General features: G+C 37.9%; 1 protein-coding gene across 3 annotated transcripts in view; it reads right to left on the bottom strand.

Moving 5' to 3' along the window:
• LOC129756771 (putative uncharacterized protein DDB_G0277255) overlaps nt 1–18,113 on the bottom strand; it is a 196,370-nt gene that overhangs the window by 45,207 nt on the left and 133,050 nt on the right. For 2 of the 3 annotated variants that reach the window (XM_055753777.1, XM_055753779.1), the window contains exon 5: nt 9,862–10,225. The gene's annotated coding sequence lies outside the window, so the exon portion shown is untranslated. The remainder of the gene's footprint in view (nt 1–9,861; nt 10,226–18,113) is intronic. The other variant, XM_055753778.1, reaches the window with a different exon arrangement.

Below are 18,113 nucleotides of genomic sequence, written 5' to 3'. Positions count from 1 at the left end.
ATACGTATTAAACACATCTTCATGACAAAACAATTTTGTTTAAAGTGTTGCCGAATGCATGTATGTAGGTTTATTACGATAAGTTTTTATTCAATTTCAATCTTTTATTCAAATCATAATTTATTCCGAATTTTTAAATATTCTCTGAAAATCGTTAAATCTCTTCAACTTTTGAGTTTGTTTAGTTTAAAAAAAATATTCATCATTTATTTTTAAGAATATGAAATTTGATGCGTTTTGGATAAATTAGGACGTAAAGTTGAATGAAGAAACGTGATTTTTTACACAAAACTTAAAGATAAAAATTGTTGGAACCACCTGATCAATGATTCTCGCAAAAAGTGCGTTAGATTGAGCGTTTTCTAATCTTTAATTTAGAGAATTTTCAAACATGCAATTTTTTTTTCGTTCTGGAGATATTATAATAAAGATAAGGCGAATTCAACAGACGTATATTTTCAATTTTGTGCCTTTCAAAAATGAATTCTAGTATTAAGATAGAATATCATCAACCAAACGTTTAGATAGCTTTTATTATCGTGAACATTTCACTCGAAGACATCAAACCTCTATGAGCTGATTCAAAGAAGTTACGAGGTTTTGTCCACAACAAAATATGTTCTGCCCCACTGTGCGCTGGACCACCTGACCGTGTCTAGCCGGGGCAACTACGCGCTGTAGTGCTTAGCCGGCTCACCCGCTTGCACTCGCTTACTGGCTGACTGACTCGCGTACACGCTGGTCATCACAAGTGTTGGTACAATCCATACACACATCCCCCTCCTATCCCAAACAAAATATTACAAAAATTGATAGCCAAACAAAATATTGTTGTTTGATATGCAACAAGCTTAATAGTAAAAGTATCTCCAAGTATAAGAAAATTTTGCAAGTACAATCTAAGATCACACGCCAATTGGATCATAATCATCTTAAGCCATGTCGCCCAATATTTGCTTACATTTTGCTTGATTGTCTTTTGTTTAATTTTACGAATTTAATACACGCTTAACGCTGATTTTACACTTTGTGTTAAATTCATAAAAATTGAAAATTCATAATTTTCTCAACTTGAATTTCAAACTGCATGCTCAAGAAACTCAAAAAGCTACGAGAGTGAAATATTCGAATGTTGAGCTTTATTGACAGGTGAAATTTAGCTTAAGGATTTCTTATCTCAAAAAATTCCGCAATTAGTTTAAAGAAACGGATGCGGGATGCGGATGAGGGGAAACAAATCAACGAATATCTGAATGCTTTTGTTGCTATCGTGGCATATTTTTCTTACGCTTATAATTTTGGATAAAATACACCGTTTCACAAAATGTTTAACTTTTTTCACGTGCTAGATTCTAATTTTTCTATGCAAAGTACAACTGCTCGCTCTAAAAGTATATTGTATTTATCAATTCAAGTATCAGTAAGTTATTTTTTTAAATTTTTTTAATTAGTGTATAGTATACAAAAAAATGTTTAGTTTGATTCACATTTTTTCATTCAAGAGACATTCCTTACTTGCTTTCCAATTTCAAGGTGTTCTAGGAATACGTTCACGCTTTTAGCGGATAGGTCAAGCTCATTCATGTTTCTGCTGTTGGCGTTTACTTTTTTTTTAGTTTGAAATTCTCTCGAATCGTTAGAGTGGTTCAAATCCTATTTTACTTCAAATAGCAGGTAAGGTAAGCCACTAAACAATTTCATGTTGTTCTATCGGTTCACCTATGATTTATTATTATCTCAAGTTTTTCTAAAAATTCATTTGACAAGAATCCGACACAATGCTGCAACTATCCTCTCAAATCTTTTTGTTCCTCTCAATTTACTTGAAATTCAAAACATTGCATCAAAGTAATACTCTTGACTAAAGGGTGATACGGTCAAAATTTGATCAATATCAACTTGACATATTTCTTTCAATTTTGCATTTAAAAAACCTGAACACCCCTCATTTTTGAAGGTGTGTGTGTGTAGAATGTTGCTCCTATTTTGAATTTGGAATTCACTCTTCAGTTGTCAAAATCGAGCATCGAGCATCGCGAAAATCCGAGCTACTCGCACGCAAAGCTGGCAAAATCGCTGAATGTTGCCAAATCAACCATTACAAATGTAATTAAAGTGTTTGGGGAACGTTTGACGACAGCCAGGAAGTCTGGATCGGGGGGAAATCGAAAACCGGAAGCCGCTGAGACGATAAAGAGAGTTGCCGATAGTTTCAAGCGAAACCCTAACCTCTATCTCTCCGAGATGCCGCAAATAAGCTGGGTGTATCGTCTACAACCGTGCATCGACTTACAAGAAGGTAGTGACTCCAAATCGCGATGATATACAAAATACGACGGCCAAAGCGCGATCCCGGAGGCTGTACACGACGATGCTGACGAAGTTTGACTGCGTGGTAATGGACGACGAAACCTACGTCAAAGCCGACTACAAGCATCTTCCGGACAGGAGTTTTATACGGCAAAAGGAAGGGGAAAGGTAGCAGATATTTTCGAGCACATGAAACTGTCAAAGCTCGTGAAGAAATATCTGCTTTGGCAAGCCATCTGTACCTGAGGCTTGAAAAGCAGCATTTTCATAGCTTCCGGGACTGTCAACCAAGAAATTTACGTGAAAGAGTGTTTGAATAAACGTTTGCTGCCTTTCATGAAGAATCACGCTTGTTCCGTACTGTTTTGGCCGGATTTGGCATCTTGCCATTACGGTAAAATGGCCATGGTACGCCGCCAACAACGTGCAGGTGGTTCCCAAGGACAAGAACCCTCCCAATACGCCAGAGCTTCGCCCAAATGAGAAATACTGGGCTATTGTCAAGCGGAACCTAAAGAAGACCAAAAAACCTGCTAAAGACGAGCAGCAGTTCAAGGCAAACTGGCTTTCTGCGGCGGAGAAGGTGGACAAGGTGGCTGTACAAAATCGGATGGCAGGGGTTAAGCGTAAGGCCCGGCAATTCGGATTTGGAAAAGCGGAAGCCTAACTGAATATTTTTCCTACTAATTAAACTTGAAAAAGAAATTTAAAATGATTTTTTAAATAAACGATTTCACCGATTTACAAGCGTTTTCCCTTGATCAAATTTTGAATGACTCTTTAGCAGCATTGTTCACTCTCGTCCAAAGCTGACCTCTCAATCCTCTTTGTTATATCTTTTCTGAGATACCAAAGCTGATATCTCATACTAAGTTTTAATTTCAAGTTGTTCTTTAAACTCTCTTGGAATTTGTTTCACCCGTATCATTCCCGGTTTCAAATTTGAAGTTGTTATCTCAATTCAAATGAAATTTATTTTTCAAACTGACACGCTCCATAATTTTTCTTATCTCAAACTGTTATGTCAACACGAATTGCTTAAGTTATTCTGGCCTTTCGGTCTACTCGGTAAAAAAGATACACTTAAACTTCTATTTTGTTTTGGATACGCGTATAATCACGCAACTTTATTTTAGGGGATGAATAACGCGAAAGTGTTCAAATCCCAGAAAAACAAAGAAAAAAAAACGCAATTTTATTTCTCATAATTTTTGCTAGCATTGCTTTAGAAAACTGAGTTACACCGTTGCTTCGTGGTTTTCGACTCTTATTTATTTTTTTAAGGATAAGCTGTTCAATAACGTACTTAACCTCAACTAGTTTATTTGTTTTCATTTCGTATCGAGCTGTCCTCTCAAATTACTTATTGGTTTTCATTTGTATCGACCTGTCCTCTCAATCTGCTTGATCACCAAGCTGTCTTCCCAACTAGCTTATTTAATTTCTGTTAAGCTGTTCTCTCAATCCGCTTGATCACCAAGCTGTCCTCTCAATTCGCTTGTTGGTGGTTTTTCATACTCTAAATACTCCATCACTCCGAGTTCGAAATGAACCCTGAAACAAAATGTTGCCGCCTAAAAACGGTTTCCTTCCCTTTGTGAGCCAGTGCAAAGTCCGGCTGAAAAACCGAAATGGGGGCGTGTCCACGGTTAGACGACATGGCGTAGAACTAGTTCCATTACGTCAATTTGTTGATTTACACTTCTCTAAGGTGTTCACGAAGTTTAACCTGAACATGACGCTCATTAGACCGATTGTTCTCTACGGGCACAAGACGTGGATATTACACTTGGAGTATTCGAGCGATGAGTGAAGAAAACCATCTTTGGCGGCGTACAGAAGAACGGAGGGTGGAGGCGAAGAATAAACCACGAGCTCGCGTGACTCTACGGCGAACCCAATATCCAGAAGTTGGAGAAGAATGCCAGCAACAGATAAGCAGGGGCGCAATGTGCGAGTTGGTTAGATCAAGTGGAGCGTTATCTTGCAGATGTGAGTTTCCCGAGAAATTGAAGAACGGTTCGAATGGTCCTAGTGAATTTGAGGATTTATGTTCATCAAGTTATGTCGTGAGATGGAAATCTATGTAAATAAATAAATCAGGGTGTTCGATTGAGCTTCACCAGAGAGTACGGTTATTACGGCCCAGACCTTCATCGATACAGGTTTCTGTCCGCTGGTGCTTTTCAGTACGATGGCGAAGGTTCGTGATCGATCATTTTGGCAACCAAAACACGATATTGTCTAGCTTTTATTTCGGCCCGCGTCTGCTGCGCTTTGGCTCTTTCTGCCAGTTTATGTTTTTGTTCCACCGGAATGTCTTGAAACCTTAGGATATCGTAAGGCTAGGCCCTAAGTTGAAATTCCAGGTTCCGACGATGACTTCGATCCGGATTATTCAAATCTTTAGTGGCCTATTAGGTGGTACTTCGCCGAAAAATTCTCTCAAGGCGCTTCGTGACGATCTTCACCAAGGTGGATGTCGCTACTGTTGCTTGACGACCTTCACCATATCGATTTTTGGTATCCTGTTGTCTTCCGAATTCCTCTACAAAAGAAGTGGTACGGACTACGAGGGTGTCGACGGAGAATGCAGTCTGGAGCCTGGCGGATGGTTTGTTATAGGAAGGTGAATGTGAAAAAAGGTCGTCATGCAGTCAGAACCCCCCCAAAACCCAAACCTCAACGGGTGATGTCCAGGGGTGTTGTCTTCATCGTGAAAGAGATAGAAAGCTACGCGCAGAGCCAAAGTTATCTGCTCTTGGCGAGAGCGTCACCAAAATCAGCGGACTGCTCTTCGAACTAAAAAAAGATCCGGCGGTAAAGAGCGCCGACTTCAAGGAGCTTGTTGAAAGCACCCTAGAAAGCCCTAGAACGACTGTCCGAGCGTTATCGCAGGTCGCATCCAGTGATGTCAATCTTCCAGATTTTGTCTGGATCTTCCAGACTTTTTGGAAGTTCGTCAGTCATTTTTTTTTATGTTTGTGGACTTCCAGAAATTTTACTTTTTTCCAGATATTTCCAGACTTCAGAGTTTATACATAACATATTTAAAAAAAACAGTAAAAATTCGAAATTTTTGTGTAAAAATGATAGGTAATTGAAAAGTGAGGAATCCTACGAAGATGAATGTAAAGCAGAGAATTAATCATAGAACGTGGTACTATCGATAATTCCACAATGGTGTCAGGCATTGAAAATGTATAGAGTGTATGATTAGATGATCAAGTAAGAAGCATCTGGCATTGCGATCTGGCGACGATAAAAAAAAGATCATTCATGACCTATGAAGTTCGGTATCCAGACTTTTCCAGACATTTTTTCAAAATCTTCCAGACTTTTCTGAAAAACTTATCTCGTCGCATCTATTGAATGCAAGGATTTTTATGAGTTTACCACTGCAGAGGAGCTCGAGACAGTATTATCTAGCATACCTAGCATGCGCAACCAATCAGAAGCTATAAATCAAAGAAAGGCGTACGGTGGCATGTTAAATGAACTCGCTCACGAATTGACAGGGAAGTCCCCTGTAGTGATAGCAGAAGCCTTAACACTTGGGTGGTTAACTAGAGTAGCAGGTGCAAAAACTCCAGAGGCCACAGCTTACTAGAGGCATTTGCGAGACTGGAGGTTGAGCTGTGTAACACTGGAGCTACCAGCACCTATAAATTGTAAGCATGGAATATCAAACAGAATATCATTGATTGATGTCACATTCGCGAGCCCATCACTTAAAACCGATTTGAACTGGAGAGTGTGTGAAGGCTACACCCACAGTTATCACCTAGCGATACGCTATTGCGTAGGAGGTCGAAATCTTGTAGTTGCGTGGCAACCGCAGGTCCAAGAGCGGAGATGGAAGACAAAAGCTTTTGATCAGGAAGTCTGCGTCGAAGCTATAAACAGCAGGAGCATCGCAAGTGCAAAACGCTGAACAGCTTACGAAAATGATAGTAGCGGTGTACGACATGACTATGCCCAGAAGAAGTATACCCAATTGGTGGTGACGATCGGCTAAGGAGGAAGTAAGACCTTGCAACGTTGTCTGTAGAAAGGGTTGGCATCTGGATGGAAGGAGTCAAGCTTCAGATAGCCCACCATAAAATCGAAGAACTGCTCGTGACCAACAATAGAGTTGTGCCGCACAAGGAGATTACTGTTGGAGGACACACCACATCTTCGAAACAGCAGCTGGAATACCTCGGAATAATGTTCGACAGCCGCTTAAGTTTCGGTGCACATGTCAAATGTTTTTGTGATAGTGCGTAGAAAGTCATCGACTCACTGGCCTGGGTTATGCCGAACTGCCATGGAACAAAAAGTAGCAAGAGACGTCTCCTTGCGAGCGCCGCAATATAGAAACTACGATACCTAGGAGCAGCCTGGAGCTCTGCCCTAGAGGTGGAGCGCTACAGATCCAAATTACGAGGAGTACACATCGGCTGATAGCCATGCGAGTTTGCTGTGCATACGGGACCATCTCAACAGATGCAGCTTTTGTCATCGTGGGCAGGATTCCCAATTCCCAGAGACATGGCTCTATCGGAGGATAAACAATGTTACGTAGCAAGAGAGTGAAGTGCGTAAAGCTTAACGAGCAGCATCGTGGCAGGAGCAACGGGACGCATCGAGCATTGCAACATGGACGCATTGCCTAATCCCGCGGCTTTCAGACATGAGTAAATCGGATGTATGGAGAGGTTAATTTCAACCTGACGCAGTTCCTTTCGGGTTATGGGTTCTTAAAGCAATACCAGCATCAGCTTAAGCTTATCGGCTTGCCAAATTGCCCGGAATACGTAGTGTAATGGTTCGTTACTTGCGGTTCACGGGTAACGAAGAAAAGTTGTTTCCGAATTTTTAACACTCCTTTATTCGTTCGAAGTTCGGCGAGTTTTAAAAACCTACGATAGAAACATAGCTTTGATGAAAAGAACTAAAATTCAATGTTTCAATCTCACGTTTAGTAACTTCTTCTATTCGCTTTCTGCTGTCTCGATTCGTATCTGCTGTAGCTGCCTTCCGCTAGCCACCTTTAATATTAATTATGCTGAATAAAATAACTTTGTTCAACATTTCTCAATGACATTCTCACCTCTACTCATCAGGTTAAACAACTTAATTAAGTGTCTTCTTAACAAGCGCGTATCCGCAGTATTGCCCTAAATTATGAGGTTCCAAATTACTCGAAGCGCACTTATTAGAAAACTAATAATACTCCTACCTTTGCTCAAGCGACCTCACTTTACTTCGCACTACTGCATTAAGTTCGCACTTTTAGCCTAAGCTCGTACTTTTAGGATGGATCTTCACAAAACTAGAGTATCACACCTAACGCGAATTTATTGTTGTTTTGTTATTAGTCCTACGACTTTCCCGCCGAATAAACCGCTTTCTTTTCTCTCGCTCTTTTTCCCTGTTCAAAACTGTCATCAACTTGAGTGCGTTCAGTGCTGCCCGTTCAGTAGCTCCGTTCAGTAACACGTAGACATGAAAGAATCGGCAGAAGGTGTAATATTTCTATGCCCCAGGTTCTTGTGTAGGCGTAGTCTGTTGATCGTGATCGCTGAGAATGTTGTGAATGAAATGATGCACACCGAACATTCATAGCGAACTATAAATGATGAGATCTCGCAGATCATGTGTGATCTGATAAGGATCAGGAGAGAGGATGAACGAAGAGATATTCAACCTGACTTAATAAGCTAAAGGAAGAGCTTGGGCTTCGTATGACACCACCAATCAATAGCAACGCGATCTTAGGGACCCTAATCTGGACTCAAATGTGCGGTGAGGCTTAAAGGGTCTTACGTACTCATCTACGATCTTTCCTACAGCAAGCGGAAGAAACTATCCGGTGGTGATCTTGACGGGATTTTAGCTTGGTAGTTTCCTAATTGGCCAGGGCATGGTTAAAATTCTACGGGAGTGGATAGAGTGAAATTTCAAGAATGAGTTCAAGGATATAAGTGAGGTACCAGTTGGCGTGAGATTTTGAAAAACGTACGTTGAAATCCAGATGCAGAATGTCAGTAACGGCAGTTGAAGTGGAATGCAAAGAGGAGCTGTGTAACGTTTGAAGTTTTATACGAAGCATAGTTGAAACCTTGATGAATAGCTGGGAATGGAGTACCTCGAAGACAAATTTTGTAAAGCTGAAGTTCAATGTATGTACATCATCAAGAAGACTGAACAGTATATTTTCGAACGAGTCCAAATTTTAAGGGGGGGGGGGGGGGGGGGTGTAGGGTCCAACGGGTAAAAAAAACACAATTTTTACGATTTTTTTCTAGAGCTATAGTTCAAACAAATGTATTCAAATTTTTTGCATTATACAAAGCATTGTTAAAAGCACATTTAGTAATTTTTTCGTAGAAAAATATTGAAAAATGAGCCGGTGACGGAGCACTTTCGAGGATGCCTTTTAGAAAACAAGATTTGCGGTGAAAACTGTTTTTCAGCACAGAATCATCTGAAGTCAAAAAATCAGAGCAAAATATTTTTAATAGATGTTTTTCGGGACCCCAACGTTTTAATTTAACTTAAAAAATTTTTTATGAAATTTTTGTGGCTGTTTGAAGTAAAAACTACGATTTTTCACGAAAAAATCCGCTATTTTTCACCTGTAAAATCTCCCCAAAGTAAAAAAAAAGAAAAACGTTGGGGTCTGGTATTTTATATGTAGAAAATATGTTCCAAATTTGAAAAGAATAAGTAGTTTTCAAATGACGATGTCCACGGACTTTAAAAATGTGCTTTCGAGAAAAACGCGTTTTAAGTTTCTGCTCTTGCTTTCTTGCAGTATTAGATAGGAGGAGATAAAGGCCTATAGTTTCTTCAGTTTTGCTTCAATTGACTTGAAAATTTGACACACTATTCTTGAAATGTTTTACAATAAGAAAATAAAAAATAAAAAAAAACGATTTTTTGAAAGTGTTAGACCCTAACCCCCCCCCCCCCCTTAATGAACATTTTTTGATTTTCAAAACCTTACTTGATATCGCTAAATTCAAAAGTTTTAAAGTCTATAGTCTAAGTTGATTAAGATAAAAATAAAAGAATAAAAAATTAACAACCAATATCGAGATATATATATATAAACAACGACCCTATACCTCCAACTGACCTTCGATTACCATCTTACGATGCCAACCGTGACTTACATAATTTTTTTAAATATGAATCCTTTGAACTGATAACTAAATTGTGCTCCAAAACGTGTTGAGATCCTCTGACTCTCATCCGCTAGGTCGAGAAAAAAAAATTATCCCACCATACGGATGAAGGCACCCGTCAAATCAAGAAACGGGGGTTGGTGTGTTGTTTCGCCTCCGTCGTAAGTCGGCAGTTTGATCAGCAAAAGGGCATCGAGAACTAAATTTTTGCTGAAAGTCGAAACACTACTGGGCGTGAGAAAATTCTAAACCTGGTGAAAAAAGGTTATCTTCCCCAGCGAATCTTTCGCAACAATTCCCGCTGTTTCCAAGGATTGGTGAGGGCGGATGAAAGATTTTCAATCGTCCAATGGATGTTTTATGTATCGGTATTTACCTGAAAACTATGCATATTTCGATGCGGTCACGTGCTTGTCAGAGGGAGAAGACGACGTCTTCCATGAGGTGTTCTGGGAATGCAAAAAAGTTGTGGAGACTGGTGGCGCCATCTAGTTGTTTTCGTCCTCGTCGTCACCGGCACTCGATGGCACTGAAGCAGAATGGCAAATATTTTTGTCGTAGATGGTTGGGGAGTTTTTTTTGTCGCTCACGCGTCTCGGGAAAACTAGGAAGGAAGTACTCATGATGTTGATGTTGCTGCTGCTTCTGTCGGCAGCTGCCAACGGAATGTCATCTTCTACTACGTTCGGGAGGCCACTGTTAGGGGATTTCGCTGACTGGAGGATTGTGTCACGGCACTTCTGAAATGGCAGGAAAAAAGATAGTTGAACTAGAGATAAAATCCATTATTCTAGGAAGAGTCTAGATAAGCGGTTTATTGTGGGAAGCTCAAAGGCAATTCGAGTGCCATAAATTTTATCATCATGGTTGGAATCAAAATAAAATATCTATAACATATTAAACTACCTACTTTCATACATTCAAAATAGGTTTTATTTAAATTTTATAAAATAAATCAACTAGATTCGAGGTGAATACTTTGAAATACACTTAACCCACTTCCTCAAGAGAGTTCGAGTTGAATGAACACCTTTCTGTACCTTTCTTGGCACCTTTTCAAGGGGGCAACTTTGAATACGTAATACACTACTCGTTAGACAAGTGAGCCTAGCTTAGATATATTAGGGCAGGGCAGGGAACAGATAAGAGGAAAAAGTAGTAACTTTTTACCATATCGACGGTGGCAGTGACACGGTGCTTAGCAATTTACATGCATCAGCATGAATTGCACTTTGACGCCACCGACGCTTTTGCATGCATGATTATCATCCATGAAGTGTTGATGTTTTCTTCCGCCTCATTGACCTAGAAGGATACGTCAAAGGGCAGGCCCATGCAAAGGAATATCTCAATGAAAGGAGATAGTTCAGTAAGCCCTTATACTCTTCCTCTTCAACCCTAGTTGCGAACTTATCAGTAGGTGCCTCATTGGAGAAAACAAAAAATATATGTTGAGTGGTGCGAAACATGTAGGTATTAGATTAAAATTTAATAAATATTGTAATTATACACATAAATAAATTCATAATGAAGCTCTATTGTAATTTGAAACAAATAAATTTAGATGACTTTGCATAAAATTTTATGGCAGAGAAAAATAGTTGCCTTAAAATAAACTTTCAAGGAATAACGAACTAAGATACACATTGTAGATAAATGAAAACTATGTTTAAAAACTTGGTATTTAAATAAGTAACTATAAAGGGCAACAAAATTGGAATTTGGATTTCCATTATGATGAGGCGAATATATTATGGTCGACTTGAAAGAGAAAAGCCAGTACAATTCCACAGATTAACTTTTCTTCTTGACGCATTAGTGACCGGAAGAAATTCAACCGGGAGTAATCCTAAATTTACAGCAATCTATCCCGGCCTTCACAATACCTAATTGAACATATTTAGTTCTAAGAACTTTTAAATGGAGAAACATGATCCCATTTTTTTGTTTTCAGCTTATATTTTCTAAAAAATTGGACAACTCGTCGTCTTTTGCATTTTCTGACAGCATAACTTTTGACTTAATATAGTTTTATTTCACAGAGTCCTTTCTACAAGGAGATGATTATACATACATATATTAATTTTTTGATAATTATCGATTATCCCGTGCTAAGCGATGATGACGATCAATTTCAAAGAAAAATATTTCTTTTGGAACTATTTAGGAGGAACGTACATATAACGCCCCATGTGGCTTGTGATGTGGCATGTGGCATGTGACACGCCACTCATGTTTTGAAGAATCTGCAAAATTTTAAGCCTGGAAAGTATTGTTCTAAATGCTGTGATATGTCAGGGCAAGTATGAATTTTTCTTTTAAATACCTCTGCTTCGTACAAATTTCACAATTTAGATGTTTGTAAATTTCGATGTAAATTTTAAAACACTTTCAATAAGGAGTCACCAGGCAGAGAAAATTGATTAAGAAAATATTTTCTAATACATCGACAGTGAAGAATCTACACTATAGTTTCATACTCAACTCGCTAAGATATGCTTTTAATTGGGTATTATTATAACGCGCCAATCGTTATATCCTGAAAAAAGCATTTATTTCACAAAACGGCATATTTCCATCGAATGTGAACAAAACTATATTTTGAGCGTTAATTCCGGTTAAGAAAATCTAGTTTTCATTTTCTTCAAATTATGATTAGTCCATTTTGATTTTCTTTCTAGTCAAAGTGTCTTTAAGTATTAGTGTGTTTTCGGTCTTTGGCAGGCGGCGGCAACGCTATTCAAACCGTATGAAGCACATCTCTCGGATTTCCCCTCAGATTTCCCCTTTTTTGACACATTTAAGCTTTTTTCTTCAGATTTGAGCTTTCATCTCCTGTGCTCTCAAGGCAAAAAAAGCTTAAATCTGAGGAAAAAAAGATTAAACACGAGATTCACCAATACTTATTTAAAAGATGTTGGTCACACGATACATAGACAAATCGTGTAACGTTGCCGGGTCCTGCTCAGATCCCTGCAACGTTACACGATTTGTCTATGTATCGTGTGACCAACATCTTTTAAATATGTGCTCGTGAATCTCGTTTTAAGCTTTTTTTTTCTCAGATTTAAGCTTTTTTTGCCTTGAGAGCATAGGAGACGAAAGCTTAAATCTGAGGAAAAAAGCTTAAATCTGTCAAAACGAGGGGAAAAAAGGGGAAATCTGAGAGATGTGCTCCATACGATATGAATAATGTTGCCGCCGCCTGGCAGGGGCCCGATTGGATCAGAGTGACGATTAGAGTGTCCTACCCGGGATATCCCGGGAATAATAATTGGGGATTCCCGAATCCCGGGAAACCTTAAAAATCCCAGGAATTCCAGTAGCGAATAATAAGTGCATAATTTATTGAAATTTACACGGTCTAAATTTAGGAAATGATTGAGTAGAATAATTGTTCTAACTTGATATGTGGCTTAGACTTAAACATTTTGCTTTCAGAAACTGGTTTATACATAAAAATTGATAAAAAAAATGTTTTTTCGTTCGTAAACCTATTGTAAAAGTGCAAGACGACAAAGAATCTATTAACTAAAAAATTCCAAGAATGCTACAAAAAATCTGAATCTGAATGTACTATTTTTATACACTCGTCATTTAGTGCATATGGGTGGGCAACATTTTCAACAGGCGGGCCAAATTTCAGAAATGAGATTGGCTGGCAGGCCAAAAGATTATTCAAAACAATATTTAAAAAAATGTTCAAAACGATATGGAAAAACATTTGGCTAGGTCACATTCAGTATTAATTCATCTTGATTGTTGTAAATTTGGAATTCAAGTTACGAATGGTTGAAGTTGTTGTGAAAGTATAATTTCAATTATGATGTTTATATGGTTCGGCGATTTTTTTTATATTTTTAATACGATATTGATAGGGTCTTATTATTTTTATTTTGAGGCTTTCTGAGGCAAATTCCTCAATATTAAAAACAGAGTCTGTTTGAACATTGGCATGAACCAATGATATGTAGTTACTAAAACCCAATCGGAAAACATTGAAAAATGTGTGAGGGAATTTATAGATTATGTATCAAATACCGTACAATTTTGATAATAAAAAAGTTGGAATTGAAATCTTTTTTTTCAGTGACGGCAAACTTTTTTGTAAAAATTATATGAGGCCCTTAGGGCCAAAGTGGTATGATTGCAATTATGATCGATTTTGAGTTAATGATGCCAGATTATTCTTCATGTTTCAAATTATATTTGGTGATTTTTTTCAGATTTTTTAAATTATATTCGGATACTTTTACGTTCGACAATAAATTGGAAGCTCTACGAGAAGATGCTGACAAAATATGGCTGCTGTATGATGGACGACGAAACGTTTATAAATGCCGGTTTTAAGCAAATTCTGGGGTTGAAGTTTTTCACCGGCAAGGTCAAATTCGATGCGGACGACAAATTTAAGAAGAAGAAAATGTTGAACTTTGCCTCCAAATATCTCGTTTGGCAGGCCATCTGCTCTTGCGGACTGAGGAGTGCGCCTTTCGTGACAAAGGGCACAGTAAATGGCGAGATCTACAAATCTGAGTGCTTCGATAAGCGCCTTTTGCCGTTCTTGCAGCAGCACGATGAAGCTCCGCTATTGAGGCCAGATTTGGCATCATGTCACTATTATAAAAGTGTCCTGGCCAATTCTGTCCATTTTGCTCCTGGCAGGATCGCCATTGTGGAACATAAATTTCACACTGCACTGGCTGAACGGGAGACACGCGACCTGTCTCACTGAATATCGTTAGGGGCCGTTCAAATATTACGTAACGAAATTTTCGGTCATTTTCGGCACCCCGACCACCCTAAGTAACACAATTTTATCAGATTTTCTATAAAAAAAATCACAAACCGTAACAAACTGCAATACCTCCTCCCTCCCTAAACGCGTTACGTAATATTTGAATGGTCCCTTAGCTAACTGACGACTGCTCACGGCACGACAGCTCAGAGAGAGATAATGGACTCAGAATTCGGAATGGCCTAACAACTGAGAGGGTGTCGTTTTCGCATTCAAAAATCAAAATAGGAGCAACATTCTACACACACACACACACACACACACCTTCAAAATGCGGGGTGTTCAGGTTTTTTAAATGCAAAATTGAAAGAAATACGTCAAGTTGATATTGACAAAATTTTGACCGTATCACCCTTTAAAAAGTCAAAGGAATTAACGAAGACATTTAAATTTTATGATTTTCAAGTAATTTTGGGACCTCTAACGAAGTTTTATTCTATAAATTTATTCTGAGCACAGTGGTTATCTTCAACAAAAACTTCGCTTAAGGACGCGTAGAAAATTTTTGAAGGGTTGACTATATATGAACAATATAAAAAATATTTTGTTTTCGAAACATCAGAAATTTTCAGATTTTTATGTGAGCCTTCCGAAAAAGCGAAAAGCTACTTTTTGATGAAATTGGAAAAAACCTCTGGAAGGTCTATTAGTTTTCACGTGAACTTCAAAACTAGCGAATAGTGAATTTGTTTTCATCGGATGACCTCAAAAATATTCCAACAGTGTTATTGAAGATTCAGTGTTTTAAGTAGCATTGAATAAACAACAACCAGTCATGAAGCACACTGATACTAACATACATACATACTTTTTTTTTAATGAAGGTACGCCATGTCAATCAGTTACAGTTTTCCTAGAAGCCTTTCTTTAAGTTGACTTTTAATCAACGGTTCTTTATTCCGAAAGTAAATCATCTGTAAAGTATCAAAGTTCTCTTCAGCTCAATCCGATAATTGAATCTACCCTCCGTCCGATAATCCAACATTTTCCCCTCAGGTGGGGTGAGATGAGCTCACTCGCGCGGTACTTGAGTTGAGCGTTGGCTTAATTTTGCACGTTCCGTTGGCTTCCTTCAATATTATATGTAATACAACCCTTTCCGAATTATCCAACAGCAACACAACAGCTTGACCGGCAGGAACACCTGTCCACCTGGGCATGCCGGGTGCTTGTTTCCTGTCATATCAGATGGTCAGAATGGTTGGTTGGTTGGTTGTAAAGTTGAACGCTCGCTCGGATCGGTTCCATTCAGTTCAGTTTCATTCTGGATGCTCTGGATGCTCCGGGGGCACTCGACGGGGTGAGCACAAAGGTCAAGTGGCCAGTTGGCAAAGTGTAGCTTGTAATTAGCTTCAACCTTTTCTTCCCGGGGTTGTTTGATATCGGTTACGCTGTTGAAGCAGAACCATCATTCCGGGATTAGAAAGCTTTCGGCGCCCTTTGCCTGATCATAATTGTTTGGCGAGCTTCTTTCCTATCAGGCGAGTTGAGTAGAAAATTTAATGAGAATTATGTTGTCTGTCAGTACGGATGATGATCAGCACTATCGCAGGACCTGACAAGTTACTTCAACAACTTAGAAGAAACTTAGAGTGTATTCTCTTGTTTGTGTATCTTAATTGAATTGTAGCTTTGTTCAATAATTTTCTCATACAGATTCCTTCAATTCCATGGATCCATGGTTATACAAAATAACGTTTTTGCCTTTCTTTCAGAAAGGTATAGTTATCGGTCGATTTGGGAGATCATTAATTATGGGTCTTAGATATATCTTTATAGGTACCTATCGAATCAGCTCGTCGAGTTCAGATGATGTCTGTGTATTTGTGTGTATTGGTGTGATTTTTTGTAAACTTTTTTTGCACGTTTTTGCGAAACTGGGCAGTACAATAAAAATGATTTTTATCTTAAAAAAATTGATTTTTTTTCTTCTTCATCCTATAAAAGAAAGAAAAAAAAACAAAATAGTTTGAAAATTAAATTTTCATAGTAATTATCTTCAAATCATCACTCCAAAAAACGTGTCAATTTGGCTTGCTAGCCACAACCAGCAATCACTAATCAAGATGATCGAAAACATGGCGCGAAAAGCGCTGGGTACGCATTTACTCCGTGTAATTCCTCTTAAGGAAAGCAGAGGGCGCCACCGATCGAACGTCATGCATGAATTTATCGACTTTTATATGTCAGTTAAACAAGAATGTCTAAATTTCAATTTTATCCTTTGAATGAATTTTATATTTTATGTTTGCCAGTTCACCTTTAGGAAAAACCGGATCCAAAAATTGATTCAGAATTAGAAACCCTAAATCAAAATTTCATGTTGAGGGATCGAACCATAGGGTACAACCCCGAAATCGAATGAATCAAGCCTAAGGACTAGACCCTCACATCGCATATTTCTATAGTGATTGCATGTCCCACCCTGCGCCCAACCATAGATTCTCAAGCACAAATTTCCCTGAGAAGGGGAAAACGGACGATGCCTGCACACCATCTCATCTTCGCTCTCACGTGCGTTCGTGCTCAGGAAGCTTTTTCCTAAGCACAAACGACAGGAGAGAATTTCGCCCGTGGAAGCAAATTAAATCCAATAAGACAAATTTTCTCGAGCTTTAAGCTCTCGGCCTAGTTTGTTGTTCCCTTTTCTCTTTTTCTCTTGAGAAGCTTTTCGTTCGCATTGAGAAACCTGTGCAATTGTTGCGTTGTTGTTGTTGGGGTTGGTGTCTAGAAAAGACGATGACGAATTGCTGAAGCCAATGGAAGATAACAACCAAACAGTAGCGCCACCAAATCCTCCATAGTAAAGTTTAAATTATTTGGGATTTTTTTTGGAACATGCATATAAGGCTAATAAGCTACTAATAATAAAGACAAAATTTAAGAAATAGAGAAAAACTGTACAAAACAACCATTTATGCCAGGTTGACCAAATACAAAATTGACGAATTTGACAATATTGACAAGATTGACAAAATTTTTAAAAATTGCGAAAGTAGACAAAACTGACAAAATTGTAAAAATTGACAAATCTCAAAAAATTGACAAAAATGACAAAATTGACAAAATTTACTTGATTGACAAAATTGACAAAACTGACCAAATTGACAGAATTGACGAAATTGACAAAAATGACAAAACCGACAAAATTTACAAGATTGACAAAGTTGACAAAATAAACACAATTTATAAAATTCAAAAAATAACAAATAAATGACAAAATTGCCAAATTATCAAAAATAACAAAATTGACAAATTTCACAAAATTCAAAAAACTGAAAAATTTGACAGGAATGACAAAATAGACAAGGATGACAAAAATGACGAAATTGACAAAAATGATAAAATTGACTAAATTGACCAACTTGACAAAACTAACAAAGTTGGCAAAACTGACAAAATCGACAAGATAGACAAAATTTATAAAATTGCAAAGGTCGACAAAACTGACAAAATTTTAAAAATTGACAAAACTGAAAAAATTGACAAAATTGAAAAAAATTGACAAAATTGAAAAAAATTGACAAAATTCACCAAATTGGCAGATTTGAGCAAATTGAAGAGATTGACAAAATTGAAAACAAACTGACAACATTGACCAAATTTACTTGATTACAAAATTGATAAAACTGATCAAATTGACAAAATTGACGAAACTGACAAAAATGACTAAACCAACAAAATTAACAAAAATGACAAAATTGACAAAACTGAGAAATTTGACAAGAATGACAGAATAGACAAGGTTGACAAAGTTGGCAAAATGCACAAAATTTACAAAATTCAAAAAAAAAATAAATAATTGACAATATTAACAAAAATGACAAAAT

This window comes from Uranotaenia lowii, chromosome 3 (genome assembly GCF_029784155.1).
Source record: "Uranotaenia lowii strain MFRU-FL chromosome 3, ASM2978415v1, whole genome shotgun sequence".
Lineage (NCBI taxonomy): Eukaryota > Metazoa > Arthropoda > Insecta > Diptera > Culicidae > Uranotaenia > Uranotaenia lowii.
Note: the sequence above shows the minus strand (reverse complement) of the source record. Positions and strands in the feature narration are given on the sequence as shown.